Genomic DNA, 18,846 nt, shown 5'->3' on the forward strand with positions numbered 1-18,846 from the left:
GCAGTGGACTTCCTAACATTTAAGATTTAAAACAAATATTAACCTATCAAAATATGTTAAATATTATTTGTGAATTATTAAAATGCACTTTTTGTATTTTTCTGTAAAGTTCTATGAATTTTAGCATATGTAGTGATACATTTAACTACCATCACAATCTGGGCACAGAACAGTTTCAGCAGCCAAATACAACTACCTCATTCTACCACTTTATGGTCATCTCTCCTTCCACCCATAAACCCTGACAATCTGTTCTCCATCATTTATAGTCTTACCTTTTAGAGATGCAATATAAATGGAATAATAAAACATGTAGCCCTTTGAGAGTGGTTTCTTTATGCAGCATCATGTCTTTCTTTGATAGTCATCCAAATTGTTCCGTATAACAATAGTTTGTTCTTCTAATTCTGAGTAGTATTCTATTGTATGAGTGTACTGTAGTACAGTTTATTCAGTATTTGCCGCGGAATGACATTTAGATTCTTTCAAGTTCTGGGAAATTATAAATACAGCTGATATGAACATTGCTGCTTAGACGTAAGTTTTCATTTTTCTGGGGTGGGAACTCAGGTGCGAGATTGCTGGGTCACATAGTAAGCCTATGTTTTATTTTACAGGAAACTGCCAAACCATTTTCCAGAGTGACTGTCACATTTTTGTTCCTTCTAGTAATGTACAGGAGTTCCATTTGCCCATATGCTTGTCAGTGCTTGGTACTGTCAATATTAATTAAAATTTTTTCTTTTAAAAAAAATTATTTTTCTTTTGTCATAAAAATAAAGGATGCATGTGTTGATTTTTTTAAAGGAAATATGCCAGAAAGGCAAAAAAGTGTAAAATAAAATCCTCCATTGCATCTCCCCAGGAGAAACCTGTTAATGGTTTCAAGTGTATCTTTTCAGAAGTATTTTACTTATTTGTAAGTATATATGGACACATAGAACTATCTTGTGCTACTTTTTAAAATATAAGTGGTATTATAAGGGAATATGGTTCTACACATAAATGTACATTGTAAAAAAAAATAAAAAATAAAAAATAAAAAAAAATGTACATTGTACACTAACATCCAGGATCCACTTTGAGACAATTTTGTATAAGGTGTAAGGTTAAGGTTGAAGATGTTTTTGTCTTGTTTGTATACTGATGTCCGATTGTTGCAACACCATTTGCTGAAAAAAAAAAAACCTATCTTTACTAAATTGAATTTCTTTTGCACTTTGGCCAAAAATCATTTGGCTACATTTTTGTGGGTATATTTCTTTTATAAATTTTGCACTTTTTGTTTTTATTTAACTGTTTATTTTTATTCTAGTTAGTTAATATACAGTGTTATATTACTTTCAGGAATATAATGTACTAATTAAGCACTTCCATACATCTCCCACTGCTCATCACAGCAAATGCCTCCTTAATTCCCATTATCTATTTCTCCCATCCTCCCACACAATCTCCGATCTGGTAACCATCAGTGTGTTCTCTGTAAATAAGAGTCTGTGTCTTGGTTTGCCTCTCTCTCTCTTTTTTCCCCTTTGACCCTTATATTAAATCCCACATATGACTGAAATCATATTGTATTTGTCGTTCTCTGATTGACTTACTTCACTTAGCATTGTACCCTCTAACTCCATCCATGTTCTTGCAAATGGCAAGATTCCATTTTTTTTTATGGTGGAATAATATTCTAATATATACAAAAATAGTCTTCTTTATCCATTCGTCTATTGATGGACACTTGCCCTGCTGTAATATCTTGGCTATTGTAAATAACACTGCTATAGACTAAGGGGTGCATGTATACCTTTGAATTAGTGTTCTTGAATATTTTGGTAAATACTCAGTAGTGTGATTGCTGGATGATAAGGTAGTTCTACTCTTAATTTTTTGTTTTTTTTTATTTTTTTTAATTTTTATTTATTTATGATAGTCACAGAGAGATAGAGAGAGAGAGGCAGAGACACAGGCAGAGGGAGAAGCAGGCTCCATGCACCGGGAGCCCGACGTGGGATTCGATCCCGGGTCTCCAGGATCGCGCCCTGGGCCAAAGGCAGGCGCCAAACCGCTGCGCCACCCAGGGATCCCTACTCTTAATTTTTTGAATAACCATCATACTGTTTTTTTTTTTTTACAGTGGCTGCACCAGTTCGCTTTCCTACCAATGATACATAAGGGTTCTTCTTTCTCCACATCCTCACAATCACCTGTTTTTTCTTGTGTTGTTGATTTTTGTTATTCTGACAGGCATGACGTGATATCTCATTGTACTTTTGATTTTCATCTCCCTGATGAAAAGTGATGCTGAGCATCTTTTCATGTGCTTGTTGGCCATCTTTATGTCTTCTCTGGAAATATATCTATTCATGTCTCCTGCCCATTTTTTAAATTAAATTATTCATTTTGAGGGTGTTGAGTTTTATAAATTCTTCATATATTTTGGATACTAACACTTTATCAGATATGTCATTTGCAAATAACTTCTCCCATTCTATAGGTTGTCTTTTAGCTTTGTTGATTCATTTACTGTGCAGAAGTTTTTTTTTATTTTGATGTAGTCCCAATAGTTTATTTTTAATTTTTTTCCCCTTGCCTCAGGAGACATATCTAGTAAGAAGTTGCTGTGGCCCAGGTCACAGAGGTTGCTGCCTGTGTTCTCCTCTAGGATTTTGATGGATTCCTGTCTCAAATTTAAATATCTAGAAAGAGGGATCCCTGGGTGGCGCAGCGGTTTGGCGCCTGCCTTTGGCCCAGGGCGCGATCCTGGAGACCCGGGATCGAATCCCACATCAGGCTCCCGGTGCATGGAGCCTGCTTCTCCCTCTGCCTGTGTCTCTGCCTCTCTCTCTCTCTCTGTGACTATCATAAATAAATAAAAAATTAAAAAAAATAAATATCTAGAAAGAAGTTGCTATAGCCATCTCAAATAAGTTACTGCCTGTGTTCTCTTTTAGAATTTTTATGGTTTCAAGTTTCATGTTTAGGTCTTTCATCCATTTTGAATTTATTTTTGTGTATGATGTAAGGAAGTGGTCCAGTTTCATTTTTATGCATGTTGCTGTCCATTTTTCCCAACACCTTTTGCTGAAGAGACTGTCATTTTCCCCCATTGAATATTCTATCCTGCTTTGTCAAAGATTAATTGACCGTATAATGTGGGTTTATTTCTTGGTTTTCTATTCTGTTCCATTGATCTCTGTGATTATTTTGTGTCAGTGCCATACTCTTGATGATTGCAGCTTTATAATATAACCTGAAGTCCAGAATTGTTTTGCCTCCAGCTTTTCTTTTCTTTTTCAAGATTTCTTTGCCTATTCAGAGTTCTTTGTGCTTCCATACACATTTTAGGATGGTTTGTTCTAGCTCTGTGAAAAATGTTGGTGGTATTTTGATAAGGATTGCAATTAATTTATAGATTGTTTTGAGTAGTATAAACATCTTAACAATATTTCTTTTTCCAATCTATGAGCCTGGAATGTCTTTCCAATTCTTTGTAATGTCTTCAATTTCTTCCCTCAGTCCTTTATAGTTTTCAGAGTACAGGTCTTTCATCTCTTTGACTAAGTTTATTCCTAGATATCTTATTGCTTTTGGTGCAATTGTAAATAGGATTGATTCCTTAATTTCTCTTCCTTATGCTTCAATACTGGTGTAGAGAAATGCAACAGATTTCTTTTGTTTTTTTTAATTTTTTTTTAAATTTTTATTTATTTATGATAGTCACAGAGAGACAGAGAGAGGCAGACACACAGGCAAAGGGAGAAGCAGGCTCCATGCACCGGGAGCCTGACGTGGGATTCGATCCCGGGTCTCCAGGATCGCGCCCTGGGCCAAAGGCAGGCGCCAAACCGCTGTGCCACCCAGGGATCCCTGCAACAGATTTCTGTACATTGTTTTTTTTTTTTTTAAGATTTATTTATTTATTTATTTATTTATTTATTTATTTGAGACAGAGGGAGAAAGAGAGGCAGAGACACAGGCAGAGGGAAAAGCAGAATCCATGCAGGGAGCCCTATGGGAGACTCGATCCCGGGACTCCAGGATCACACCATGGGCCAAAGGCAGGTGCTAAACTGCTGAGCTACCCAGGGATCCCCTGTACATTGGTTTAGTATCCTGCAACTTCACTGAATTCATTTATCAGTTCTAGCAGTTTCTTGGTGGAGTCTTGCAGAATTTTTCTTTTTTTAAGATTTTATTTGTTTATTCATGAGAGACACAGAAAGAGCTGCAGAGACATAGGCAGAGGGATAAGCAGACTCTCTTCAGATAGCCTGATGTGGGGCTCCATTTCAGGACCTGGGATCACGACCTGAGCCAAAGGCAGTTGCTCAACTACAGAGCCACCCAAGTGTCCCAGTGGGATTTCTATATAGAGTATTATGTCGTCTACAAATACTGAAAATGACAGTTGTTCTTTGCCGATTTGTATGCCTTTTATTTCTTTTTGTTGTCTGATTGCTGTAGCTAGGACTTTCACTACTATGTTGAATAAAAGCAATGAAAATGAACATCCCTGTCTTGTTCCTGACCATAGAGGAAAAGCTCTCAGTTTTTCCCCACTGAGGATATTATTAGCTGTGAGTATTTCATATATGACCTTTATTATGTTGTAGATATGTTCCCTCTAACCTTACTTTGTTGAGGGTTTTTGTTTTGTTTTAACAAGAATGGATGCTGTATTTTGTCAAACGCTTTTTCTGCGTCTATTGAAAGGATCATGTTTTTTTTCTTTTATTGATGTGATGTACCATATTGATCGATTTGCAAATATTGAACCACAGTTGCAACCCAGGAATAAATCCCACTTGATTGTGGTGAATGATTTTTTAAATGTATTTTTGGATTTAGTTTGGTAGTATTTTATTGAGAGTTTTGCATCTATATTCATCAGTGATATTGGCCTGTAGTTCTCTTTTTAGGGGTGTCATTATCTGGTTTTAGTATCAGGGTGATTCTGGTATCATGGAATGAATTTGGAAGTTTTCTTTCCTTCTCAATGTTTTGGAATAGCTTGAGAAGAACAGGTATTAACTCTTCTTTAAATGTTTGCTAGAATTTATCTGTGAAGCCATCTGGCCCTGGACTTTTGTTTGTTGAGTTTTTTTGATTACTGACCCAATTTCTTTGCTGGTTACTGGTCTGTTCAAGTTTTCTATTTCTTCCTGTTTCAGTTTTGGAACTTCATATGTTTCTAAGAATTTATCCATTTATTCTAGGTTGTCCAATTTGTTGGCAAATTGTTTCATAATATTCTCTTATTTTTGTATTTTTGTAGTGTTGGTTATTTCTCCTCTCTCATTTATGATACTATTTATTTGAGTGCTTTCCCTTTTTTTCATAAATCTAGCTAGAGGTTTATCAATTTTACTAATTTAAAAAAACAAGCTTCTTGCTTCATTGATCTGTCCTGTTGTGTGTGTGTGTGTTTTGTGTTTTGTGTTCTTTTTTTTTTTTTAGTTTCTACCTGATTTTTTTCTGCTCTAATCTTTATAATTTCCTTCCTTCTGCTGGCTTTAGGCTTCATTGGCTGTCTTTTCCAGCTCCTGTAGGTTTAAGTTTAGGTTATTTATTTGAGATTTTTCTTGCTTCTAGAGGTAGGCCTGTATTGCTATACACTTCCTTCTAATGACTGCTTTTGCTGCATCTCAAAGGTTTTGGGCTGTTGTGTTTTCATTTTCATTTGTTTCCAGGTATTTTTTTCTTTCTTCTTTGATTTCCTGGTTGACCCATTCACTGTTTAGTAACATGTTGTTTAACCTCCATGTATTCGTGGTCTTTCCAGATTTTTTCTTTTGTTGCCTTTTAGTTTAATAGTGTTGTGGTGAGAAAAGGTACATGGCATGATTTCATTTTTTTTGTATTTGTTGAGGGCTGTTTTGTGATCTAATATGTGATCTATTATGGAGAATGTTCTGTGTGTACCTGAAAAGAATGTGTATTGTGCTGTTAGTTTTTTTAAAAGATTTTATTTATTTATTCATGAGAGATACAGAGAGAGAGAGAGAGGCAGAGACACAGGCAGAGGGAGAAGCAGGCTCCATGCAGGGAGCCCAACATGGGACTCAATCCCGGGACTCCAGGATCACGCCCCGGGCCAAAAGCAGATGCTCAGCTACTGAGCCACCCAGGTGTCCCTTGTGCTGTGTTAGGATGGAATGTTCTGAATATACCTGTGAAGTCTATCTGGTCCAGTGTGTCATTCACAGCCATTGTTTCCTCGTTGATTTTCTGTTTAGATTATCTGTACATTGATGTAAGTGGGGCGTTGAAGTCCTCTACTATTAATGTGTCATTATCAATGAGTTCCTTTATGTTTGTTATTAATTGTTTTATATACTTGGGGTCTCCTGGGCTGGGTGCATAAATATTTACAATTGGTATATCTTCTTGCTGGATTGACCCCTTTATTATGGCATAGTGCCTTTCTTTATCTCCTTGTTACAGCCTTTGGTTTAAGGTGTAATTTATGCAATATAAGTATTGCTACTTATACTTACTGGGGTGGGCAGAGATTTGTGCTAGTCTTCTGGGGGAGGGGCTTGCTGCACTGGGACTGAGGCAAGTGTGACTGAGAAGGGCAGTCCAGCCAGAGTGCAGAGGGTTAGAGCCTATTGTAAACAAGTTAGGTGGCCAGAGTCAGTGCTGTGCTTCTTCCTGCAGGTTGCTCTGTGTTTATGCTGAGGGGGACAAGGTGAGGGGAAGGCTCCAAGCAGCTCTTTTCAGAGTTCCTGGAGAGGTGTCTCTGTGAATGCTGCCTCTCAGGGATATCCAAGAAGAGTTGATAATCTCCGCACTGTGTCCCAGGTGCTCTTCACAACACTGTTTCCATACTGTCTGTCCCCCAGGTTGTTTGCCTGCCTTCTCTGTGGGAGCAGCACAGTGCCCTCTGGGCTCTGTCCCAGCCAAGCCCACCAATCTTTAAAACTCCAGGCTTTAAGCCCTGCTGGTTGCAAGAACTCATGAAATTCAGCCCCTCTTGATCTCCAAGCCAATGCCTTTGGGGAGTTCTTGTGTGTTCCTTTGTGTGCTCCTCTCTGTCTCACCCTTCTCCATAAACAGGGCTCCTTCACCTCCACAGCAGCCCTTATACATTTCTTCCCTAACCACATCTCCCTGATTCCTACCATCTTTAATGTGGCCTCTTTTCTCCCTTTGGTTATGGAGTTTGTTCCATCATTCTTTTTTAAAAAGATTTTATTTATTTATTCATAAGAGACACAGAGAGAGAGACAGAGACACAGGCAGAGGGATAAACAGGCTCCCTGTGGAGAGCCCAATGTGGGACTCGATCCCAGAACCCTGGGATCACGCCCTGAGCCGAAGGCAGACGCTCAACCACTGAGCCACCCAGGTGCCCCTGTTCTGTTATTCTTCAGGTTGATTCCTGGGATATTTAAGATGATTTGATAGTTATCTAGTTGCATTCATTAAGTGAATTGGGACCAGGGTCCCTCTAGGGGATCCTAAACCTAACCCTTTCTGCTTCTTCCAGCCTATTGTTCATTCCATCAACTGTGTTATTCGTTTCATTTATTGAGCCTTTTATCTCTGGTATGTTATTCTTTGTATCTTTGTTAATGGTCTGTCTCACTCATGAGTGAGACCTCCACTCTTTTCTCAAGTCCAGTAAGTATCCTTGCGATAACTGCTTTAAATTCTCCATCAGACATGATACTTATATCTCCTTTGCTTAGATATTTGGCCATGGTTTTGTCCTGTTCTTTCATTTCGAATAAATTTCTCTGTGTTCTCATTTTGTCTAAGTCTCTGTGCTTGTTTCTCTGTGTTAGGAAAGTCATCTAAGTCTCCTGTTCTTGAGGGTAATGGCTTTATGAAGAAGAGGTCCTTCAGTGTCTTGCATTGTAGTGTCCTCTAGTCCCCATATCCTGGAACTTCTGGGTGTGTCTCTAATGTGTGCTGTGTGTGCTCTGCTCTTGAGTCCTGGGTACTTTAGACCAGTCATCTGCAGAGGCTCTCTTTGACTATTGTGAGCAGTTTTTGGTCCCTGGTCTAAACACAGTGTGTTTTAACTAGATGTGCATTGGTCTGCTTCTGAAATGAGACCTGTTGTCACCAGAACCAAGGCCCTGCAAAACTCCCACGTTGGGAGACAAAGTATTGGCAGAAGTTGGGCCAGTCTTCTTGGGGAGGGTTCCCACAGCACTGGGACTGAGGCATGTGTGACTGGAAAGGGCAGTTCCACAGGAGCATGGGGAAGGGCAGGTCTTGGGGTAAGTGAGTTAAGTAGTGAGTGCTCTGCACTGGTTCCCACAGGTGTACTTATGTTGAGGGGAGAGAGTGGGCAATGGAACTGGCCAGTTCTTTTGTTCCCAGAGAGATCTCTCCATAAATGCTGCCTCTGTGGAATGTGCTCTGAAATGAGCAAATAACCTCCCCACTGTGTGCCCCAAGCATTCTTCAGATCACTATTTCCACGCTGTATGTTCCTGGGTGGTTTGCCTGCCTTCACTCCAAGACCAACCCCAAAGCCGTCTGGGGTCTATTCTAGCCAAACCTACTGACCTTTAAAACTCCAGGCTTTAAGCCTCGCTGTTTGCAAGAACTCATGAAATTCAGGTCCTGTCTCTTTCCAACCAAAATTGCTGTGGGGATTTATTTTCCCTGTGCACTCCTCTGTTGCTAGTCTGTTTCTTGCCCTTCTCTGTGACTGGGTCTCTTTCCTCACCATAGTGGCCATGATCTGTTTTTCTCCCAAACTGTGTCTCTCCACTTCCTACCTTCCTGATGTGACCTTTCTCACCTTTAGTTGTGGAATTTGTTCTGTCAAAATTCTGGTCAATTTCTGGGGTATTTAGGATGATTGATAGTTATCTAATTGTATTCATGGGACAAGGAAAGACTAGGGTCTCCCTATTCTACCGCCATCTTTCCCTCTCTCTGGGCATATTTCTGGGCTCATTATTTTGCTCCATTGTTCTATATGTTTATGTCTTTGCTAACGTCATGTTGTTTTGATTACTGTAGCTTTACAGTAATTCTTAAGGCAGTGTGATTGCTCCAACTTGATTATTCTTTTTCAAAATTGCTTTAGCTAAGGTTGTCTGGGTGGCTCAGTCGGTTAAGCATCCAGCTCTTAATTTTGGTTCAGGTCCTGATCTCATGGGTCATGGGATTGAGCCTTGCATCAGACTCTGTGCTCAGCAGAAGTCTCCCAGTCATGCTCTCATACTCTCAAATAAATAAATAAATAAATAAATAAATAAATAAATAAAATATCTTTTAAAAATTAGCTATTCTATTTTGTTTGCTTCTCATAAATTTTAGCATCAGCTTATCTGTATCTATGGAAAAATATTGCTGAGGTTTTCATAAGAATTAAATTTATAATTAATTTTGAGTAGAATTTATATTTTTATATATTTAACTTTCCAGTCCATGAACACGATATATTTATTTTTAGATTTATTTAGATCTTCTTTTAATTCTTTCATGAGCATTTTATAGTTTTCAGCATACAGATCCTGTAGATGTTTTGTTAGGTTTATACTTAAGTATTTCACTTTGGGGGAGTTATTGTAAATGATATTATTTTTAGATTCTTTTCATTCTCAAATGTACATGAATAGTATACAGAAATAAGATCTCTTTTTGTTATTATTGACCTTATATCCTTTGATTTTGTTAAACACACTTATTAGTTCTATATGGTTTTTGGACATTATGTTCATATATTACTGAATTCAACTTCCTAATACTTTGTATTGAGTTTTGCATGTATGTTCCTGAGAGATATTGATTTATAATTTCTTGTAATTTCTTGGAACATCTTTGTCTGGTTTTGATATCAGAGTAACACTGGCCTCATAGCATAAGCTGGTAAGTATGCCTTTTTCTTCAATTTTTGTTAAGAATTTGTGTCGAACAAATATTTCTTTCCTAAATGGCAGAATTCATCAGTAACAACCTGAGCTTGGTGTATGTGTGTATGGGGGGATTTCATTATAAATGATAAATATAAGGATATTCAAGCAATCTATTCTCTTTTTTGTCACACAAAGGAAACTATTTGTAGCAAATTAGGAGATCACAGGGGAATAACTTCAAAGCGGTGACTCCCCAAGTGAGGGTGAATGGGTTTCTTTTATTTAGGGATATGATGAATACTCAGAAAAGGGAGTTTTGTCATCATATGTAGAGGTGGGTATAAGGTCACTGATGCTTACTTAGGAAACATGCCTATACATGTATTGTATGTTATGGGTTTTTTTTTGTAAATTTATTTTTTATTGGTGTTCAATTTGCCAACATATAGAATAACACCCAGTGCTCATCCCATCAAGTGCCCCCCTATTGTATGTTATGTTAATGAGGTTTATTTTCGTCGTTGGGTGGAGATTTTAACATTATTATGAGGTAGAGGTGACTATTGGACACTCCATGGTCTATCTGCACAGGTGTGAGTGGGTGATTAAGCTCAAACTAGTTTAAGTTGGCTGGAGCTCTTCCTGTTGTTTGCCTCTAAAAGATAAGGTTAACATTCCTGTGAAAAAGAAGGGGGGGGAGGGTTAGTGGGGACCTTTCTGGTGACAGTTTTAACCTCATTGACCCCATGGGACATGGTTTCAATCCCTCCTAGAGTTATGACCATTCCTTAGTTTTGAAGTAATTGGGGCAATGACCACTCTAGCTATTTCCTGCTGAAATAGTGCAGTTTTGGAGTTTGAGGAATGAAATAACTTTGCACTTTTTTGGAAATATACCCTGGTACTTAGCTAACCATGTACATTTTGCATGGCCAAAGTGTTTGGAAAGCACATTTCATTATTACATATAACTCAAACTTTATTAGTTCCTGTAACATTGATTTAATCCTTTGGGGATTCAGAACAAAAGCCCAGTATTTAGTATGATTAGTTTGTTTCCAATATAATGGAGTCATCTAATGTTATCATAACTAGAAATTATCTATAAGAATCTGTCTCATATCTGGAATAAATTTCTATCAAAAATTTTTGTGCTGTGGTTAAAGATTAACATTCTCTCCTTTGACAAGAATTTTCTTAGAAAAACAACATAGATCAACATTGTTTTCTCTTAGCTGGAACTTAACTGTTTTGTTCTGGGCCATAGGTAAGAACTTTGCTCCACATCTTATGAACCACCAGTCTTTGTCTTAAAAATGGATTGGTTTAGTTTAACACTTGTCTCATTTCAGGAGGCAGTCCTGCAGGTGGGCTCTCAAACTTAGGCTTGTATTGTGCAGGCAATCAGGTAACTAATGACACATTTCTATGGAAACAAAAGAAAAACTCAGATTAACAGTTGGAGCAAATTATATAAACCCTGTGTCTGAATCCTGAGTGTTGCTAACAAGAATATTTCTAGATGTTGGGTTGGAAGCATCCTCAAAGGGAGTGGGAGCAGGCAGTGGCAATCTGCTTGATTTTTTCTGATTTGCAGTTCAAATGTCTCTAGTGATCTTTCTGAGTGGCCAATACAGCAATAGGCTTGAAGATTGTGTAAACATGGGGCACCTGGGTGGCTCAGTTGGCTAAGTGACTGACACTTGATTTTGGCTTGGGTCATGATCTCAGGGTTGTGAGATAGGGCCCCACATTGTAGTGTGGAGTCTGCTTGAGATTCTCTCTCTTTATGCCCCTCCCCCTCACTTATGAGCTCTCTCTTTCTCTCTCTCTAAAATTAATTAATTAATTAAATCTTGATAAAAGGGACACCTGAGTGACTCAGAGGTTGAGTGTCTGCTTTTGGCTCAGGGCATGATCCCAGGATCCAGGATCGGGTCCCACATCAGGTTCCTTGCAGGGAGCCTGCTTCTCCCTCTGCCTGTGTCTCTGCCTCTCTGTGTGTGTCTCTCATGAATAAATAAATAAAATCTTTAAAAAATCTTGATAAAAAGGACTGTATAAACATGGGCCAGTGTGGCAATTTGTTTGAAGTTTACTTTAACTTGTTTAGCTTCAGTTTGTAGGGCTTCAAGAAAAAGGGCAGTTTTAGGTCTCATTGATTCCAAGTCAAGAGAATGAAAGAAAATCAGAAATCTGATGATAATTCATTATAGTGTAGTTGACAGTGAAATTCAGTTATTTGGATGACACACAGCATTTTAATAATTAGAGTTTTAAGTGATGACATTATAACAGTACATATTAAAACTTTAGGAATTTCATGTACTTTCTGGAACCGTTATAGCCTTTACCCACACAATATAACCTATGAAGGTTTATCATAATTTTTTAAAAGATTTTATTTATTTATTCATGAAAGACACACACACACACACAGAGAGAGAGAGAGAGAGGCAGAGACACAGGCAGAGGTGAGAAGCAGGCTCCATGCTGGGAGCCTGATGTGGGACTTGATCCCGGGTCTCCAGGATCACACCCCAGGCCAAAGGCAGGCACCAAACCGCTGAGCCACCCAGGGATCCCTATCATAATTTTTTTGACAATGCTTGTCATGTAACTTAACATATCAAATAAACAAGTCTGATTAATCAGAAAGACTTCATTTAGAATTAGAGTTTCTGGGAAGTTTCTTAAAAACCCCGAAAGGTTTTGAAGCACATATCTAAATAGGATCACAGATCACTATAAACTTAACATTTAATTATCTATTTAGCCAGGGTGGTGACAAGAGATTCCAAAGGCAAATACAGAGGGTTACACAGCTATTAGCGAAACTTAGCTTCCTTAATATTAAGAGGATTCAGGTGTTTTAATAATCAAAGACCTGTTTCCAGTGATCCAGGTTGCTGCTGCCTCTCTTGTCTGGGACTGTAAAGGAAGAAAGAGAAGCACAAAGGCCAAGTAGCCAGGGTGGGGATTTAAACAGGGAACAACAACAGTGTCTGACAAACACATCAAACAACCAGATGGAGCAAAGATTTTTCTTTCAATCTCTCAGATTCTAAACCAGTCTCTGCTGGACCATTTCTTGTTTTGCCAGGCTGGGGCATCTGAGCCTCCGAATGGTCAGGTTGTGTGATCCTTCAACACCCAGTGATGTCTAGGCTTAACTTGAATGAGTATTCAATGCCTCAGAGTACTCTATTGTTCTGGCCTGCCCAGACTTTGTGAGACAACTCTAGTTTTCCCCTGAAAGCTGTGCTACAAACCCAGCATAACTTATCCCAGCAGAGATCCTTTTGAGTAAAAGTATTCAGACTGGCCATTGGATTTCAGGTGAGGTCAGAATATTGGGCCAGTGATCACAAGCACCATGGAGAGTCCTCCAAGGAATTGGCTCCAGGCCCTGGTAGCTTGACCCAGGTAACCAGAGGGCAGAATCTCAGAAGGACAGGGGTCCCATCTGAGTTGTCAAATTTGTAATTGAACTCATATGAGTTTGCTCCTTGGTGAGTTACAGATAGAGACTACACCAGGTGGAGTTGTCACACAAAGGAAACTTTATTTGCAGCAAATAAGGAGATTATGGGGAATAACTTTTAAAGCCATGACTCCTCTAGTGATTTATTACTTCTAGAGTGAGCCCTTTTTTCAACTGGGAGAGGAAATCTATGATAGGACCTGAGTATCCCTTCAAGTTCTTGCTAGGTATGCCAAGAATACAAAGCCCTGAGCACTCTTTGCCTCGGTCATTTCTCAGTGTTGTGTTTTCAGTGAGCAGCCTAGAGGGATGAGGTAATGTCTGTCCCTTAGACAAAGAGCAGTGGTTCACTGTAAAAATGGCAAATACTCTAATCTCTGTTTATGTCCCGTAATACAGTCCACAGAATGTTTAAGGTTCTATCTAGGAGTCTCATGTTTTTTTTGTGACCGTTCATGAACTAGTAATAGTAATAGCAATCTCAATTAGCTTGTAAGGAGAGTAAAATTCTAGACCCTCACAGTTCCTGACAGTATTGATAATGAGGATGGGTGTTTGCTGTGTTACAGGATATGAGAAGATTCCCCAGGGTGTAATAGAGAAATAACGCTTTCTCCCCACTGGTGAGAGGGCCAATGTGGGAATAAGGGTTCTCCTTGCTCTAGCTCTAGCTGTTAATGAGCCCAGGAATTACAAAAAGCCACTCCAAGGATACTTTGATTGTTGTTCAATCTCCTTTGGGCAGGAGTTTGTAGGGATGTTATGACAATGGGGCAGCAAGTCCTGGGGCTCCAACCAAAATGCACTATGTGCTGTGACTGCTGAGTCAAAAGGCCTTTGATGATAAGGTTATAGTGTCAGTAGTGAGAAAATAGAGCTCTGAAGGGGAGCAAAACATGGGAAGTTCATTTGTTGAGCCTGGGTAGGTAGGTGTTCACTTGAAAATAAAAGTAAATACAAAGAAACTTCTTTCTCACTCTACACTCTCTGATCACTCTTTTCCATCCCAATCTCAAGTGATTTAAGAAAAGAAAACCAGTATACTGGGAAATTTGTGGGAAGAGAAGGACTCAAACTTTTATAATTGATATAAGCACCTAAGTCATCTTATCTGGTCCTGTGGTGGTATTTAAAAACATTGAGGATTACAGGGCAAACTTGCAGCAACATTTGTGGGGACACCAAAGGGCAACTGGGCCTGTATCCTTGTAGATCTCTAAGAGATACATGGAGAAGAGGCAGCACCAAGTTGATCAAGGAGCGAAAGGGGAAAAAGCCTCCCTGTAGCGCAGCTTTATAAAAGATATCTACAAAAATATTGCAGCAAGCATCATATCTAAAAATGAAAGAATGAAGACTTCTAGGATCATGAACAAGGCAAGATTGCCAACTCCCACAATTTTTATTCAACATGGTACTGGAAATCCTAGTTGGTAGGTAAGGGAAGAAAAAGAAATAATACGTATACTGATTGCAAAGGTAGAAGCAAACCCTTTATTCACAAATGACACGATCATCTATTTTATGATCTTAATGAATCTATATAAAAAGCTATTTGAACTAGTAAGGTCACAAGACATAATGTCAATATACAAAAATCAACTGTGTTTCTATATACTAAGCAATGAACAATTGGAAATTGAAATTTTAAAATGTCATTTACAGAAGCATATAAAAACATTAATCATGGATGGGTTGATTAAATAAAATATGTGCAATACCTGTACACCAAAAAATATAAAATGTATTGAGATAAATAAACGGGAAGATATACCGTGGTCATGTATTGGAATGTTCAATATTTTTAAGATGTCGTGTTAATTTTCCATTGTGTAAGAGATTACCACAAAATTATGACTTAAAAATGACACAAATTTATTATCTCATAATTTATATGAATCAAGAGTTGAGGCACAAGTTAGTTAGGTCCTCTCTGTTCAGGGTCTCACTAGGCTGGCAGAAATCAAGGTGTTGGCTAGGGCTGTGATCTCATCTGAGGTTCAGGGTCTTCTTCCCAAGCTCACTGGTTATTGAATTTAGTTCCTTGCCATTGTAGGACTGAGGATTAGAGAAAGAGTCGCTCTCACTCCTCTGAAGCGCTAGAGCAAACAGATAAGTTGAAGCTTTTCAGAGTAATCTAAAAATGCAATCACATTAAGCCATTTAAGTAGGACTATGAAGTGGGGACTTATTAGAGGTCTATGAAAAGCTTTTGCCTTTGTGTAAGCTGTGATTTCTTTGGGACTTAGTATCTAATGGTAGATCTGGGGCTGCTGTTGGTCAGGAAAGAAGAGATGGATGTTGAGCAGAAGAGAGCAATGACAAACTGGAATCTATAAGGCATCTCTGCATTTGTCTGTCACTGTATCAGCAGCAGATTTGTATTTTTTCAAAGATGGTTTCAACAATATTCCATCTTATATGCTCTTCTGCAATATTACTTTGTTACTCTCCCATCAGGAAGTACAGTCTATTTCTTACCCCCATTGAATCTGAGCCCTATATGTGACTGTTTTGACTAAAAGAATATGGTGTAAGTGAAATTATAGCAGTTCTAGGCACAGCATTTACATGGCATAAAACTTCTGATTCCTGCCTCTTGGGACACTCACTATTGATACATTCCCTTATAGAGCTTTCATACTATAGAAGCCCAAGCCATATGGTGAGGCCATAAGTAAGTGCTATAGTCCACAGCCCCAGATAAGTTTCCAGGCAACAGCCAATCATGTGCATAAACCATCTTGGATCTTCAATCGACTTGATTTTTAAAATAAATCCAGCACCAGATACCATCTGAATGAAGCTGTGAAACCCCAAGTGAGAATCACTCAGGTGAACTCAGCCAATTCACAGAATAATAAGAGGGAATAACAATTTTTCAGCCACTAAGTTTTGGGATTATGTAATAATAGATAATCAGAACAGCATCTAATCATGAAGCTTCTCCAAGAATTATAGCCATTGTTTCACTTCTACCTCCTAAATCTCACACAGATTCCTTTAACATGAAATCATTCAAATAAAGGGTTTCTAGAAAATGTAGTTTCAAGCTCTAATCAGTTGACAATAGAACACTTAGGATATTTGGCTTAGTTGTGTAACTTTGGCTCTTAGAATATGAATTTATATGACATAAGCAGAGTATTTAAATGTATTTCCTGTCTGTTGGCTTTTTCTTCTACTTTTGCTCTCTGCCATGAAAAGAACCTGCCTTGAATAACCTCTAATGTGGTCATACAATGATAAGTGGAGCAGATTAGAATTGAACTTTCAGTCTGGGGTTGAATCTAGCCAAGCCCAGCAGAACTCAGCAGAACCATAGAGAACTAGCAGACCTGTGAACAAGAAATAAATACTTGTTGTAAGCCACTGAGATTTTTTAAGCTCTTTGTTGCATGGCATTATTTCAGGCAATAACCATCTATTATAACTAGCGAATAAATGGAAAGAACCAAACATTTTTTTTCTGCCTTTCTTGATGAACGTACTTCAGGGTAACCAAATAGTTGATGTGGATAAGTTCTTCACAGAAGAATCCCAGCTTATGGGCAGCCCATAGCGCCACCTTCGGCCCAGGGTGTGATCCCGGGGACCCCGGATTGAGTCCCACGTCGGGCTCCCTGCACGGAGCCTGCTTCTCCCTCTGCCTGTGTCTCTGCCTCTCTCTCTCTGTCATGAATAAATAAATAAATCTTTTAAAAAAGAATCCCAGCTTATAGATGCAAGAAGAATGATAGGCTATCACCATTTTGAAATATATAATGAAATGATACTTCAAAGCAGAGATCATCAAGAAATGCAAAAAATTATTAAGTGAAAAGTGGTTGGGTAAGTTTAAAATAGATTGATAAGGCTGTCAACACATAAACAAATTAATCAGTATTAACACCACAAAAAGACAACCAAGTATTATGTGTCTCCTGATGTGATGCAATAGGAAATACAAACAACATGACTTATAGCTTATTCTTGTTAAAATTAGAATCTAAATCTGATAAGCTTCTATACCTAGCTACAGGAAATACAGGGGTCAGAGAAACTGGTAAGTGGTAATACCAGTTAATGAGTTGGGAACCCTGGAAGAAGTAAAATGACACCATGGGGAAGAGAATGCAGCAAAATCCAGAGTGTGGGAAATTTCCCAGGAGAAGCAACTGATTTCTTTCACAAATACATTGAAAGGAAGGAGAAGAGAAATATAACCTATAGATTAAAAGAGATTAGAGACATAGCAATCAAATCTGACTTATGTACATTGCTTAGATCCTGACCCAGACAACCCAACTGAAAAAAAAGTGTGGGAGACAACTAGAGAAATTTAGACATGATATTTGGTGATGTTAAGGAATAGCTATTATCCTTAGATGTGATAGTATATTTAGATGCAACTAGGGGACCGTTGTTATCTTTACATGTGGTATTGTGATTATGTTTAAAAATGAGTCCTTACCGTTATGAAATATATATACTGAAATGTTTATAGATAAAATGATGCATCTTGGTCTTGTTTCAAAATGGAAGGCAGTGGGTGGGGATGTAGATGAAACAAGATTGGCTAGGAACCTGGGTTTTTGGCTGGAGCAATTGGGTGCATGATGGTACAGTCAGTGAGACAGGAAAGCCAGAAAGAAACATATTTTGATTGGGATAAGGGGAGTGGCAGATCAGGAGTTCTGTTTTTGATACATTAGATTTGAAATGCCTATTAGATGTAGAAGTAGAAATATCAAGAAGATATGAGGGTCATGTGCTCAGCTGAGAGGTTGTGCTGGAGATGTAACTTTGGGTGTCTCCAGATTCTGTCTTTTATACTCTCCCTATGTTAACTCATCTATCCACATGTCTTTAATACTTTCTAGATTAGATAGGAGCTATTATGTTCTTTACAGTTCTACTATTCCTATAGGGAGTGCCAATGTATTCAGACATTTTTTAAAAGATTTTATTTATTCATGAGAGACACAAAGAGAGAGGCAGAGACATAGGCAGAGGGAGAAGCAGGGTCCCTGATGCGGGACTCGATCCCAGGACCCCAAGATCACACCCTGAGCCCAAGGCAGATTCTCAACCACTGAGCCACCCAGGCGTCCTGCCATTTTGGATAAGTTAGCAGTATGTATTAAGATTAAAATGCACATCATCAATGATTGAGCAATTCCACTTCCCTGTATCTACCCTATAGTTACATTTGTACATGAGCAAAAGCAGACATGACAAGAATACTCCCACAATCTTATTTGTAATAACTAAAATCTGAAACAACCCAAATGTCCACTAAATTAGAGAATTACTAAATTTTTAAAAAGATTTTATTTATTTATTCATGAGAAACAGAGAGACAGAGAGGTAGAGACACAGGCAGAGGGAGAAGCAGGCTCCACACAGGGAGCCCAACATGGGACTCAATCCTGTACTCCAGGATCATGCCCTTGGCTGAAGGCCGGCTCCCCATGGGAAATAAGTAAATAAAATATTTTTTATTTTTAAGTAGGCTCCATGCTAGCATGGAGTCCAACATCAAACTTGAACTCACGACCC

Source organism: Vulpes vulpes, chromosome X (genome assembly GCF_048418805.1).
Source record: "Vulpes vulpes isolate BD-2025 chromosome X, VulVul3, whole genome shotgun sequence".
In the NCBI taxonomy this organism is placed as follows: domain Eukaryota; kingdom Metazoa; phylum Chordata; class Mammalia; order Carnivora; family Canidae; genus Vulpes; species Vulpes vulpes.